Source organism: Bactrocera neohumeralis, chromosome 4, assembly GCF_024586455.1.
Source record: "Bactrocera neohumeralis isolate Rockhampton chromosome 4, APGP_CSIRO_Bneo_wtdbg2-racon-allhic-juicebox.fasta_v2, whole genome shotgun sequence".
Lineage (NCBI taxonomy): Eukaryota > Metazoa > Arthropoda > Insecta > Diptera > Tephritidae > Bactrocera > Bactrocera neohumeralis.
This window is the reverse complement of record NC_065921.1, coordinates 3,387,561-3,403,770: the sequence shown is the minus strand read 5'-3', so window position 1 is coordinate 3,403,770 and position 16,210 is coordinate 3,387,561.

Genomic DNA, 16,210 nt, shown 5'->3' with positions numbered 1-16,210 from the left:
GCACAGTGGGGTCACTCGGTAGGCCACTCGGAGAAAAATTAAAATAATTGCAAGATGCATTTAATCTAACCAATGTAACTCTTACTGAAGTGGATACGTATGTACTTGAACCAACCGCCGTTTCTCACGCATACAAGGTATAACATTTTTTCGGTGAGCTAATTCGTTTTGTGATAAACTTTTGGTTGTTGTTGTTGTTGTTTTAGCAGGTACCTCGTCGCCGTTAGGATGATAAGGATTAGCTAAGTTGTCGTCGACGTCATCTAACTGAAGACCCAAGAAACGTGCTGTTTCGATGGGTTCGAACTAAAAGGAGACCGGTACCAAATGAGTGGAGTTGGTGGGGCATGCAAGGAGGTGGCCAGGAGTTTAACCAGCTACAGTATCCAAAATAAAGCTACGCAAAGGTCGCTCTCGTTTCTCGCAGCAATTCGAGCCCTTCGTCTGCAATGGGTGGTGTTTTGACTCCGAGTACGCCATTCACTGGAAGGGAGTCGGTAAAGGTGTTGTAAAGGTGGCTCCATTGTGAATGGCGGTCAGTGCTTGTCGGAAGTTTGTTGCGTCCGAAGTCTGGTCGGCGTATTGTTTAATGTCGTCGACGTAATTGCGAAATAATCTCTTGATGTTCCTAGGAAGCGTTTCCGCTCCGTGTAAGTGACCGCATGGTTGATTTCTCCGAAAGCAAGAATTTGGTCTTCTCTGTTGCTTAGTACTCACATGACTTACTATCAGAGAACTGAGATTTGGTAGGAAGGCAGAAAATATGTACGAGTGCTGCCACATTTATATTTCACAATTAGAGAACAAAAAGAAATGTTCTTCTTTTTTTGGCATAGACACCGCTTATGCGGTTTTAGATGGAGGATGGAGCTGAAGAAATGTATTGTATTAGAGCCATTCACTTGAAAGTGGCCAGAAATGATTCTTTTACATATGGCTCAAGCAGCTCACGACTTCTGGTCTTTGACCATGTATCCTCTGGGTAGCCAAACAAACATCCGTTTAAAGACGAACTGCAGTGATTAAGTATTAAAAGAAATATTAATCATCGAAAATCATTTTACTGCCTTTCAAAATATTTCCCATCAAGATCTAGGGGTCAAAAAACGTCTATATCTTACTTACGGAATTAAAAGAAAACTTTCTGCGTCAAGTCAGGACTATACGGTGGATTGATAACTCATAAAATCGATGTTTTGTGCGCTCAAAAATGTAGTTGTTTCGGTCGATGTCTGAGAGCTCGCATTGTCGTGGTGAAAAGTGATCGTCTTCGGTGGTTGTTTTCCGGTCAAATAACATCTTGCGATATCAATTTGCGCACATCATCAGTACTTTTCGGAACAATAACTGATATTAGAGGACATTGATGACATTTATCTTGAAGTGATCCACGATCTCGATTGCACCATAGCATCGATAAACAATGGTCCATGATAGAGCGTAATCACTAAAAATTCAATCAAGTTCATCCATGCACTGTTGCTGAGGTTTTCTCACAACGAAAGTAGTAAAAAATAATCGCAAAAAAATGTTGTAAATTTGATGCCATTTTTTGTCCGCCATGAACATTTTAAGTTACTGCAACCTTCATGAACCTTTTAAGCCACTGTGCAATTTTCTTGCGTAAACACAATTCTAACCAAATAATCAGTTGTCACTAATTGCCCACTCATCTCATGGCTATTCCAACTTGACATATTTATTACACATTGCCTAATATAATTCCATTACCGAAAACAATTTATGAAAGCCAGAGGCATCGTTAAGCTGTCAATGCGGCAATCAAATTTCGGCGCTCCTCAGCTAGCTGGAAGGCAGGCCATGCCGCGTGGTCAATGGCAGTGTGTCAGCAGCTTGCCACCGGGCAATAACTTTATCCTCTTTGTCATTGCATTCAATTCCCCGCTATATGCGAATATTCCGCTTTTATGTCATTTAATTTCTTGTTGCTTTTCTAATCATCCACACATTCCAACGCCCGCTCAGTGATTTGATGTCCAGCGAGCTACGGTGAACTGTAATTTATATTTTCTCAATAATGCGCGACTCAAAGGCACCCATGGCTCTGATGTATCAATAACGATTGACGATTTATTTGCGTTTTGTATTATATTTCAAACGGGATTCCCATTTCATGAATATTTTCGCAATGGAATGACCTTTAATGCGTTTCCTTATGTTTTCTTTTCTTGCTTCGTGCGTTGCTTTTTTATCATCTTCACAGGAAAGCTATGAGGATATTGGTGAACAATATTGTTGTTGTGTGAGTTATTGCTTTCGGTAATTCCCACAATTATTACCGTAACGCAATTAATATCGATCGTTTTACTAACCCAAATATAATACAGCTGTGAAGCTTTGAAATCATTGTGATATTTGTATACCATAAACGTTGAGAATAAACTCATACTAACTTTTTATATTATTTGTCTATCCATTTCCCTCAAAGTTATTGGCACTCATTAAATATTGCTCACAGCAGTTGCATAACATATTTTTTAATGGTAACCGTAACAAGAAAATATGTTACCTTTGGCTGCACAGAAGCTATAATACCTTCACAGGTGCATTAATAGAATAAAAGGGTATAACAAGAAATTAGTCTTGATTTTGAGGGCGGCGGTTCCGACAAATGAGCAGTTTTATGAGGAGAAGAGGACGTGTGCAAAATTTCAGTTCGATATCTCAACAATTGAAGGAATAGTTATCGTATATACACGTGTAAGGACAGTCAGAATGACGGATATAACGAATTCGACTCAGCTCATCATTTATATATATTTTTAGCGTCTCCATTGTATTCTAAGTGTTACAAACTTCATAGCAAATTTAATACTGTTGCCCTGTTAAGGAGACAAAAAATGGTGTATTAATTCTCGATCATTCACTTTCAATAGTTTGTTGTCTTTATATTTTAGCAGTATAATCTTAGAAAGTTTTTGAAGTACTTTCAGGACCTATACTATAGAACAGATTTTCTTCCATTGAATGCTTCTTCACTCTCGAAGGTACTTCAACAGACGTGAAAACAGTCGGAAGAGTTTCAAATATACACATCAAGATTGGTTGATCACATGAACGGTGCAGAAGTGTAGAGAATGGCTGAATAGCCTAGCGGAAAATAACCGAGTGCACCTTATTTGGATGCCAGGTCACAAAGGTATAGCCTGAAATGAACTGGCTGATGAGCTTGCTGGCTCCACAACATCCACCAACATGGTAGGACTCGAATCTTTCATTGTGGTTGGTACCCATACCACAAAGGAGCTGCTCCGCAAGTATAAACCTATGGGGAGGGAGAGGTTTTGGCAACAACTATTAGGCAAGCGCTATGCCAAGTAGCAAATGGGTGATTACGACCTTAAAAGGTTTAAATATGTAATCAACCTCCCAAGAGGAAAACTCATTATACTTGTCGCCTTCTACACTGGTCATTGTAAACTCAGGAAGTACTTATATAACATGGACCTGGCTTCTCTTGCGAATTTACAGTCCTGCGACTTGGAATCTGAAACCCCAGAACACCTGCTAATTGACTGCATAGCAGTTTTTGGGCGCAGGATAAAATCCCTTGGACCCATGTTTCCAAATGTTTCCAGAATATAAAACGTGCATCCCTGATTTGTAAGAATTAAGCGATTTCCGAATAAAAGTTTTCCAAAAAAGAGATTATGTTATTTTAAGAAAAAGATAGGACGATGGAGTCATGTGCAGAAGTTCACGCTAGTGAGGAAAGTTCTGTGATCGCCATTCACTTGGGAGTGGCCAGAAACGATTTTTTTACACATGGCTCAAGCAGCTCACTACTTCCGGTCTTTGACCAAGTATCCTCTGGGTAGCATAAGAACATCCGTTCGAAGGCGAGCTAATGTGAGAAGGCAAAACATCCCTCCTCAAAATTGTGCGCTGGGTTTGGGACCCGCCACGTAAAAAACAATACCAATGAAAGCTAAACGACGGCATCGGATGAGAGACCCCCCTTTTGATGACGACCATGGCAAACGAAATAAGGAACCAGCATTAACACCACCAACAATGTCAGCCTGGAAATCCAAAGCAGGATTGCTCTTGCCAACAGGTGCTACTTCGGACTGAGTAGGCAATTGAAAAGTAAAGTCCTCTCACGACGAACAAAAGCTAAACTCTATAGTCGCTCATAATTCCTGTCCTGCTATATGGTGCAGAGGCTTGGGCGATGACAACAACCGATAAGTCGACGTTACGAGTTTTCGATAGAAAAATTCTGCGAAAGATTTATGGTCCTTTGCGCATTGGCCACGGCAAATATCGCATACGATGGAACGATGAGCTGTACAAGATTTATGAAGATTATAGTTAAGCGTATCTCTGATTTGAAAGTATTCGACGCATTAAAGCGAAGATTCCCCGTTGGAAGGAATAAAATTTTTCACGTAGCGAAAAAAGAAACGACTGGCGCGCTGTTGTTAAGGATAATCGCGTAAGCGGTGTTACGCCAATTAAGAAGAAGAAAAAAGATAGTGACTCTCTTCAGTTATTCCAAATCCAGTGCTTTACTTTATAAAAGACGCAAACCACCGAAAGACTATTCAATGTTGGTGGAATTGTGCTCTATTTCATCATCTTTTCCACCCTTTTGGAAATCTAGGTACACCACGAGACACTGATTCTCATATCCATAACCTTTTTAATAAGGAGGTCCACTAAAATCTTCATAAAAAATGGTAAACGAAATGCAGTAAATGCCGAGAGGATCAAATGTACGCAAAATCGTTTATACATATCTCTCGCAGCAGCACCTCCAATATATAAAAACGCCGCATGACAAAAGCGTGCGAGAATTAGCAGCTCTTTTGAAATTTTAATGAGCTAAATGAAAAGCGTGTAAGCGCTACTGAGCGGATGCTCGAACAAAGTTACATTGCCTGAACTAATTAACAATTTAACTTCGCCAACAATGAATGAATAGTTCCGGGCCCCGGCAGAGGTCCACGTCCACCCACGTATCGTACGTCACGCGGTTATTACACTTCAGCATTGATTAATTAACCCAGTTAATTACGTGAGTGTTTCGGTTACTCCCAACCGCGTTGAACTCAGATGCAGTTAAACTCGCATACACGCAAAGTTACACGTGCCACAAACCGCACCGCTGAGCTCGGCAGCATCGCTCACTTCATAATGCAACTGTTCAAGTGTCCGCCAAAGCATCAGCTCACAAATGCAGGTATACATATATATAGTATATGTATTCTACATTAGAATCCGGCGATTCACAAATGAGCTAAGCGTATATTTATTAGGTCAATTTGTATTAACTCGGACACGTAGACACATGGCCGATGGCTGTAGCCTCCTAACGCCCACATGAATGTCCGCCCATTTGGCTAGAGCTTCTCCCCTACACTCCCTCATGCGGCTCTCCGTCACCCTGCACGGTTCCGCATCATTCCTCTAATTCTGTAATTCTAAGCCGAACATCGCTCTGAATAATGTGCAAGCTCGTTGTGCGCATCAAGAGCGTTATCGTCAAGTATTCGCACTAATTGAACATTAGCATATGCGTAGAGAGCTGTAAGACTTGCCGTGAGTGTGTTGGGTGACGCAATCCTCCTGATATGCTGTAATTAGTTGCATTCTAGGTAGATGTCGGCTTGTTGGTTAACAGTGTTGTTGTTGTTTTTGTGCAGCCGTAAATATTGCAAATATACGGACATTACGAATACATCGGGCTTGTAGTAACTGGGTGTGGCAGGAGAAAGGCTAATTAATTGCCGGATTCCAAAAGCATAAACACGCGCACGCACATATTCGTGCCGCCTCGAAATGCGAACCCCACAGCCGAGCGTATACTTGGTTCACACATTTGTTGCAGGATGCACCCAGAGCGTGGAGGCGAACATCAGGTACTGCGTGTAGATAAATGCCGATTTCGGAAAGGAAACTTAAAACTGGTTGTGGTCCGGTTTAAGATATTTTCGAACTAAGTTCAGCGGATGTTGATAATTAAGGTATAAAATCCAATTCTATAAATAGTCGTGCATCGAAGTTGGGTTGATGGGCAGTGAAGGAGCAGTTATTTAGAATAAATTTTACAGTACCGAACGGAGTTAGCTTTCTTATGGATGGTAGTGCTGAGCTGCTAGGTGTATACTCACTCGTCGTAATATAAGATAGTCGAAAAAGTATTTTCGTATTTCTAATTAAATTTCAACTTATTTTTTTATTTTTACAATGAACTTTAAGGAACCAAATATGTACCATTTTGGTCAACCACTTTCTACCATTTAACCGCTAGAGACATTATTCCATCAGTGTTAAAATGTTCTGGTTTCTCGGCGAAAAAGTAATTTTCACAGGCTTCTCTTGAAGCCAACTTTACTTCATCAAAGAAGTTCTCCATTGACCGAAACAAATGATAGTCCGTTGGTACAAGGTCACGGCTATATGGTGGATACATAAAACTTCCCAGCAAAGCTCTCCAAGTTTTTGCCGAGTCATCAAAGATGTGTGTGGTCAAGCGTTGTCCTGATGGAAGACGAATCCCTTTCTGTTGATCAGTACTGTCCGTTTTTTTCGATTCCGTGCTTCAATCTTATCAGTCGTTGACATTTAAATATAGAATCAATCTTTCGACCAGATTGGAGCAGCTCATAGTGCATGATTCCTTTCCAATCCCATCAAAGACTCAGCACAACTTTTCGAGACGTCAATCTTTGCTTTACGACCATTTGTTGAGTTTCACCACGTATTGTCGTATTTGAACCACTTTTCGTCTCCTCGATTCGATTCATAATGTAATACCCAAGCGTCGAGCTTCTTTTTGTAGCCAGCCTTTTTTAAATGGTTCAAAACCGTTTGATTATGAATGTTCAGTTCCTTAGCGATGTCATGGCGGCTTATGTGACCTGGTACTGATCAATCTTTTCCATAATTTCAGCGACTTTTTCAACGATAGGACGACCAGAGCGAAGTGGATCTTTCACATCGAAATTTCCAGAACGGAAGGGAGCAAACCATTGATGTGCTTCGCAAGCTGATACAGCAAAATTTTCGGCATCACAAACAACCGACCTACAACTCAACAAGTATGAACTCCGTCGCGGGATCTGCCTTAATACCTTGACTCAGTATATTGCTGATAGCACGAAATGCAACACTGTGAGAGTCACTGCAAAAGACAGTACTATATCTATACAGTATACAATGACAGCCGACAACAACGCTTCAGCAGCATGGCAGTAACATCGTCAATGCATTTAACTCATTATAATTATACAGGTCAGCGCATCGAAGTTTGTAGGCACGAATCAGTACCATTGCTGACTACAATTACAAGCATATCAATGAGAGTTGAATGTATTTGCCACATACGGTACATATAACTTTAAGACCTCAGTTTAAATGCAGAGTATGGAATAAAACGTTGGCAATTAAATAAACACCCTGTGAAGACGACGTAAGGCACTGTAAGTCATGCAGTGGCCTGGTTGAGGCCTCAAAAGCCTGGAGTAAAATCTTTCGAGGCTCCTCCCCACGTAACCGTACCCCTTTTAGTTTTTGTCAATAGACGCCTTACTGAAGCAGTAGAAAGCCCTTAACGTCAAGCGTATCGAATTCACCTGTTGCCGCTGCATCGCACTAAAAGGTTCACATCCTTGAGTAAACCATCTAATCCGCATCACTTATGACACATTTGGCACCCACATTTACTTCCATATTTGCTCTCCTTTAAGTGCACAGGCATTTCGCATTTAGGCACGTACGTTCTTCTTCCTTCGAAGATTCCGTCAGCCAGTGTGATTTTCAAAATGCTAATTTCTCTACTCAGGCAACAAAAGCAGCAAGCACACCATGCATTACATGACAAAGACAAAATAATTAGAGAAAATACGGAAAGGTGTCGGTGAAGCTGGGCTCACAGCTGCACTTTACTTGCTTAAGCCACAATTATTTATGCACACTAGTGTCGAGGATGCGTTATGGCACTCAAGAGCGACTTTTACAAGCACTGTTGTTGCATCAGCGAAATTTTACATGCTTCGAAAACAAGTAATAGCAACTTGAAGCTCTTCAAATAACCTGGGACTTCGAAGAACTAACAAATATCGACCTTCTTTAGGCAATTCTTTTCAGTAATTTCGACGATTTGAACCCGTGACCGACCAAACTGTCGCTACTGGGCTTTATACGCAAGAGTTTTTTCATAACTTTTATAATTTTAATTTCATGAATTCATCTGAAATTCAAAAGCAGAATATTACTTTACCTAAGGCCTCCAGTTTCCATTGCTAATTATGCTAATTAAGCAGGCACACATACATGCATACACATGCATGATATTCAAAGGGATTCTCCTGCGTGAGTTGCTTAAGTCGCTTAAGTTTTTGTTTGCCATAAATCATTTTTAATTGGAAATTTTTCTATTGCATCTATAGAAATTACAAATAGACACACATACAAAGATACACATTTGCAAATGTAAATCAACATGTTCTCATACACATTCACTTACAAACTGCAGTGTGTGAATTGCGACAGTAAATCGTAGATTTGCTTTTAATTGCCTGAAGTGTGTAAAAAGTGTTTAGTTAGTTGCCTTTAAATGTTGCATGCAACCGCAATGAAATCACTGCCATGCCACAAACTCTTGCAGCCATCGCTGTGACAGCAAATCACTTGTTTTGCAATTTCTCCCACTGCTGTCGCTTTGACTAATGCATTTTTTATGAGCGCCACACTATTGAATGACACAGAAGATAGATGAAAGACGGACGGACGACGGACAGACAATCACACACAGTTGCAAATCACTTTAATTAAATGGATTTGCATTTGAAATGTGATGGGTTTTCCCGAAAGTACGAGTATAGACACTTACCGAGGCGAGTGAAAGACAGGCTGCACAAGTTCACAATACACATATGTGTTAGAGTATATAAGTACATATTTATATGTGGATATATATATACATATGTACTGATGCATAAACTTCACAAAATGCAGAATTTCAAATTGAAATGAAACTTCGTTTCGCAACTAAATCATACCAGCAGCAAAGACATACTACTTTGGGCAAAAAATAGTAAGACCTTTTACTTTATTTGCATTCGGCGATTTTTACGATGAATGAAATTAATATATATAACTACGATGTTCCATTAAATTTTTTGTGCGGAATCAAACTTCTGGACCGATACATTCAGAATGTTGGAAAATGCCTTTGGTGATGGTGGGGTTTGTCGTCAGCAAGTCTTTTTGATTGGTACAAATTATTAAAAGAGGGTCGAGAACGCGTTGACGATCAACACGACAATAAAATAAATGAATGAATTCTTTCTTGGGAGTCGACAGTTACCAGTCAGAGATCCTACTGCCATCGTTGGAATATCGGAAGGTTTAGTGAGAACCATTTTGAAAGATTATTTGGGCCTAAGAAAAAAGGAAAGTAGTTTCATAGTCCCTTAAACGTTTCGAAAAACAACGTCGCGTTAACGTCTATGAAACAATGCCTTCCGACTACCAGGATGATATGAAACGTGTTATTACTTACGACTCAGAAACAGATGATCAATCGACCGAATATCGTGACAAAGGTGAACCAAAGCCGAAAAAACTATATCAAAGCAAGTCAAAATCAAGGTTATGTTGACAGTTTCGATTATCGAGGTGTTGTGCACTCCGAATTTCTTCCGTTCGGCCAAACTGTCAACAAAGATTTATCTTCTTCAAGATGATTTATCTTCTTGTGACTTGTGACTATTCAGCAAACTCAAACTACCGCTTCGTGGAAACCATTTTGAGTCAATTGAAGACATTAAACGTGAACCGCTACGCGCTTTCACAGTTCTTCCCGAAATTCACTATAATAACTGTTTCGAGGACTGGAAAAACTAGAAGCTAGAAGTGTATTGTAACCAAGGGGGATTACTTTGAAAGTGGTGACATAGATTTTGAAGAATAAATTAAGAATTTTAAAATTATGAACAAAGTCTTACTAATTTTTGCGTATAGTAGCATTTGGCCTATCAATCGCCTTCAGTCAATAAAATGTTCAAATTTCCCCCAAAATTTTTAACTTTTTAGCTTTATCTAATAGAATCCTACTTTTTCTACTGAAGAGAGGCTGTGAACAAACGGGACCGAATGTAGAATTGGACTTCTCCTTCACCCTCATTGTATACAACAAGTATAAGCGGCCACCGTCCGGCTTATGATTTCTTACAAGAATCTTTTTCATGGTAGAAACATGCTCAAAGACACATGCCGAGCGTCAACAACTATATTTGATCGCTTATTCGCTTCACTTCTTCTTCTTATGAAAAAAATTCTGCTTAAGGGGTCAGTAGGGTAATCTGACCTGTTTTTTTCACATATTTTTTTTCATAGAAATTTTTACTCAACAATAGAACTTTTTTCACATATCATGAGGTATATGGTGGAGTGTATAAACAAATTTTTTCGGAATTTTTCGATGACATCTGATGACAAAAACCCAATTTATTCGTAAAAAGTACGTCAATGGTTATCGTCCCTTTTAGAATCATGAAAAAATGTTGATAAATAAAAAAGTAATTCACGTTTTTTTTTTAATTTTCCTGATATTTTTTTACATAAATTTTGTCATAACATTGTCAATAAATTATAAAAAATATATATAGGGACGATAGCCAGGCGTTTTGTGAACATTAAAAAAAAATTAAGCAAATCGGTCGAGTAGTTCGACCGGAATCATGTCCGCAAGTTTAAAAAAGTGTGTCTTGAGAAACACGCGTTTAAAGTTTGAGGTGTGCCCTCCGAACGTCGAGCGGTATTATTATTTTTCGGCCTTTTTCGAAACCTTCCTATATTAAAGTGGGTTTCTACATTAATTCTAAGTGTATAAGGGAACAGAAAATGCAAAAAAAAAAAAAAATTGAAAAGATTACCCTACTGACGAAAATTCTTCTCATTTGGTTATTCTGAATATAACACATACATATCTCCCTCTCTCTCTATAAGGCATGCTCGGCGTTCAACTTTCCTTGTGTTCCTAATAGCATAAAATCAGATGTGTGTATTTATTACGTGATTTGATTTTATGTAAAGTCCGAAGCTGATTGATAGCTCAAAATTATCATAATACAAGTATAATATAAAAATATACGAGTTAAGTTAACCGGTTTGAGAGTTCGGATATTTGTGGAGACGAGAGAGAGAGTTTGTAGCGGCCCGCTCAAAACGCAGCGGTATCACATAAAGCATTGCCATTGGAGCTGCATGCTAATATTAAACAAATTTCCATACAAATGATTACCGCATCTCGCGCTAACGGTTCAATAAATCTCATTAATTAATGAAAATGCCGCTCCAGCGCCAATCATCACCAACTTTTCCCTCCTGCCCTCAAAGTTAAGCTCTCTCATCCGCTGAAGCCTAAACACTTAAGACATCAGACATTTTTTTCTCAGAACGGTTTATGTTCAACGGTATGTTTCTTTATGTTTGGAAAGTATTTTTCGCTAAAGAAAATATTTCTACAAACGCCCACTTAAATACCGAAATATTTGCTTTAACCGCTCACCCTTGGACAATACACATATACACAAACAATCAAACGCACACACACACACACATGCGGCTACAAAGTAATTTGTTTACTTTGCTCATTTCGCATTTTCAAGAGCGCAAACAAACATTAAACTGCACACACACTCACACATCCAAGCGCACATACACATACGCGTGGTTGCAGCACAGGTGCCAACTCGAGGCTAAATAGCCATGGCAAGCGCTGTGCATCTGGTTCAGGCGCGCGCTTCAAAGTACATCGCGCTGTGCCCGTGGCTTCGACTTTAATGCACGCTCTTCAGAGCTCTTCTACGCGCGCGTGTATGTGTGTGTATGCTATGTTGCCAGCATTCTTTTTCAAAGGAAGTGCAGTATTTGCAGCAGCTGCTTTGCTTTTAAACAGCTTTTCGCTCGCTACATTTCCTGGGCAAATAAACGAAGAGGCATTTCTTTGTACCGAGTCCTTAACCCTACACACACATCCATACAGACTTATAAGTATCACAGTTAGGTTGAGCATTTTCATTAAAAAAAAGATAACTGTTAATTCAAAACTCTGTTATTTTTATATTTTTTAAAAAGTTTTTTAATACAACTTTTGTTTTAAACTATAGAAATGAACCGTTGTCATTAATATTAGGGTTTCCTTCGACACTTCAGGTATACACACTTATATTCACACATTATTTCGTTTATTATTTTATAGAAGGCATTTTTGATTAAAGATTTTCTTACCATAACGGTTTTATATGAAAGTTGGATCTGAAGCCTTGAAGGTCCAACCATGGCAAGCTGGCAACAGTCAATACCAGCGACTGCAGGACCCCCGTTCAGCCAGTGCCGCAGTCTGACTTTGTAAATAATGTTGCACGTGCTGCACTTAGCGAGGCAGAGCGAAGTAATGCGTCCAGCTTGCCATTTGTGTCTTTATCACTTCTAATGGCATCTTGAGCCGCAATCATTTTATTTTCCCTTTTAGCCATTATTCCTTCCGTCTTCCGCCAAGTGCAAGTAAACAATGCCGTTGGAAGCGCGCAACGAACAGAGGAGCTGCTTGTAACGGCATTCTTTGTTACTTGCGCAGATAATTACTTTTATTTATTTTCCGTTGAAACATTAAATTACATAAAACGTAAGTATGTATATAATGCTGTGTTTGTACTTACCATATACATTATATATGTGCATTAAGACCCCATTGGAAATGCATAAGCAAAAAATATTATGATTTAGCGTAAAAATGTTGCCACTCTTCAAGAAATTCAAATCAAGAAAATAAATTCATACTTCATACTTAGCGCAGTTGAAAAAGATATGTCCACCATTCCCTTCTCCATAACCACAAGATGAGCGCATTTCTTACTCACCAGGATCACAGCGATGACCACTTAGTAGCTGTGTCAGGCAAAAGTCAACATAGCCATGCTTTCAACTAATCCAGGTTTCAACAGTTTAATCAACATGTGCGTCCATCGTCCTTTGGGTGCTGAATCCCACAAAGATTGCCATTCTTTTCGACTCTGCTGTCTTTCTCCCTCTCGCTCTTTAGCTGTTAGCGATCATCTTTTATTTTTTTTTTCCGTAAACTGTTTTTAACTCAAGAGCCATTATTTCAGGTGGCACTCCTGCGGCTTCGTGAGACACTGTACACAAAGCGCTGGCAATTTTAAGTGGACTTAACCGAAGTAAGGATCTAATTGGTTTTGCATATGTTTTTCGCTTTGCCTACATAACATAGCTGCTTTACTTTCCTATACTATTCATCGGCTCTGACTTGACCCGCCTGTATTAGCCATTATTCGGGTTAAGGCCGTGTTAACTTGCACCGCTTTTTCGCAAGCTTTCTCAATGTTCGCCAAAGTATTTTAGATTTGAATTTGATGTAATTCTGTACCCATCAATATCCAAAGTGACGGCTTCCACTTTCTTCCTGATAGAAATTAACACTGCTTCTATTTTTTCTCTGCAAGTTGAAGTTTCGTTGTGGTTAACCATCTCTTAATTTTCAGAGCAACAGTACTGCATAAGTACTCAATTTGGTTGAGATCTTTTACTACGATTATCACCGCAATATCATCAGCATACCCTACTGTTTCGACAAAATTCGGTGTTCAAAGGCGAAGGTTTCTATCATAAAGTATGCTTCACAGAAGTGGGTCCAGCACTGATTCTTATAGTACTCCACCAGTAACATAATGCCGCCTTACCCCTTCATCAGTGTTATACAGCAGTACTCTAATCAACAAATACACGGGGTACGCTGCCATTTTAAGATCCTCTAAAGTTTGCATTATTATAACCAAAGTGACAACGGCACAATATTTTTTGGAGCCGCATATCCACCTGGTCCCCTCAATGGCTTTGTCTGAAATTCGGTAACTTTTTTAATTGCGTCAATAGTCGAGCGTCCTCTGCGAAAACCGTATTGTTCGTCATATAAGAACTCTACTTCTTCAAGGTGTTTCTGTAACCGATCACATATTAGCCGTTCGAAGACTTTACCAATGGTATCGTTTATACAGAGGGTCTATACGAACTTGGGTCTCCTGGCGGTTTGTTTGGTTTTGATAATTTCGTCTTTTCTATATATTTGGAAAAATTTCTTCTCTCTGGCGTATTTGGTTTTAAGTTTTAAAGCAGTTTTTAAAGCCCTGTTTGGAATGTTGCCCAAACCAGGAACTTTTGCATTACCGAAACATTCCAATGCTTGTTTTTAACGCCCTGATTTGAGGTGAAGGTTCACCCATCCAATACAGAGACCGAAACAAGCAATAGTCCGAAGGTTCCAAGTATGGAGAATACGGTGGGTGTGGTGGAATGTGATATTCAAGATGCAAATGCTTTATTTGATTCATCAAACTTGAATAAAGTCGCGCAATATCCTTGTGGAACATTACATCTTTTGTAGTCTGTTTAAGTATATCACTCAATTTGTCCAGCTGATCACAATACACTTCAGAATTAATCGTGGTATTGCCGGGAAAAAGCTCAAAAGAAACAAGACCTTTCATGAGATCAAGCAAAACGATGTAGTGAATGATCCAATATTTTATCTGATAGAATTCTTCATATTTTTTCCCTGCACAGAGTTTGTAAATAATTAAAACGGAATATAGAATTGAAATTATTCCTCACCTTAGGGATATGCCATCAAAACTCGAATACCCATTATAAATCAAAAAGTCTTTCATATGTACAAGAACCTGATTTGATCGGCAAATTTGTATGATGACTTTTGCTTACCCCTTTTGGGACCCCTCATCCAACAATTTATTCGGGGACTGTAGTGTAGTCCTGGATAATAGTCTGTGTCAAAGTTCATGAAAATATCTCGTCAAACTAAAGAGTTTCTTTCACAAGAAGTTTATTTTGATCGACCATTTAATACAACAACTATATTCTATAGTTCTTGGAAATATATCAAAAAGTGAGGGATTTCGCGTATATAGTACACGATAGGCAGAGAGAACAACTCGTCAATCTGATCATTTATATATACGAGCGTTTACTTTCATGGGTTTCCGACGTTTTCTTCTGGGCGCTAGATGCTTCATGTACCATTTTCAAAAAGGCAATCGAAAAAAATACTTATGCTTGGCAAGTTTCATAAACAATCATAAAGAGAAACAAAATGATATTGGAGACATATAATAATTGAAGACAGCATCTTCAATTTTTAATCAAATATTCGATTGTACAACTGTTAATATAAATAAATTTCATTATTTACAGTTTCGTCAACATTTTCGTGATACATTTATTGCATAATTCGTTTCTTTGCCGAAGAACAATGCTTTCTATTGTTCTCTGGTGCTCTCTATAGCAACTGACCGCACTAACACCGACCTTTGACATTTCGTAGCGCTACTTAGCACTCCAAACATTTCAGTAGCTAACTGCATTTTCTCAGTTAACTGAAGCAAAAGGCGGAAAATTGCATAAGCTAACACTCATTCAGAGCGCCGGAATTTTAAATGTGAAGCCCCATCTGTTGGTGCATAATTCTGTGCGTTTTCACTAAAGTTATGTATTTAGATGAAAGTGTAAACATAGCCGTAATAAGCTGGTAGGCAGGCGCCCGGTAGGAAGTATGTGTCCATTTAAAACTCCATCTCTCATCGAATTCAAGAGTAGGGAAAGAGAATTTTACAGCTACAAAGCAAAAATGTTGCCTACATTCAGGCGCAGCTGTCAAAGGCCATAATTATTTTTTAAAGTAAAAGACGATATATGATCACTTAAAATGCAAAATAAGTTTACAGGCGAAGGAAAAACGATATAATAGAAACCACTAATATTGAAACGAAATTCGAGTTTTGGTTATAAAATGGTTATATGTATATTGGTTAATATATCGGATAACGATTTTAATTTTTTTTTTGATGATACGTTCTTTTGCATTAAAGGCGATGATATAAACAAATTAAGGACCCGAATTCATGAAAGAGAAATCCAAATTATTGTTTTTTCAAAAGTTCTCTCTTTTTCAAAAAGTTAATTTGTCTGGTGTTTCATAATTGCATCGAAATATCTCATTAAGCCACACATATAGCGTTGAAGAGCATGTGATTTTCTGACTTAAAAAAATAAGCAGATGATATTATCAACTTTAAATATAGTATGTAAAATTGCCCGTGGAGCTTTCCGTCCAGAAGGTAATTTTGTTTACTTTGCTTTCGGA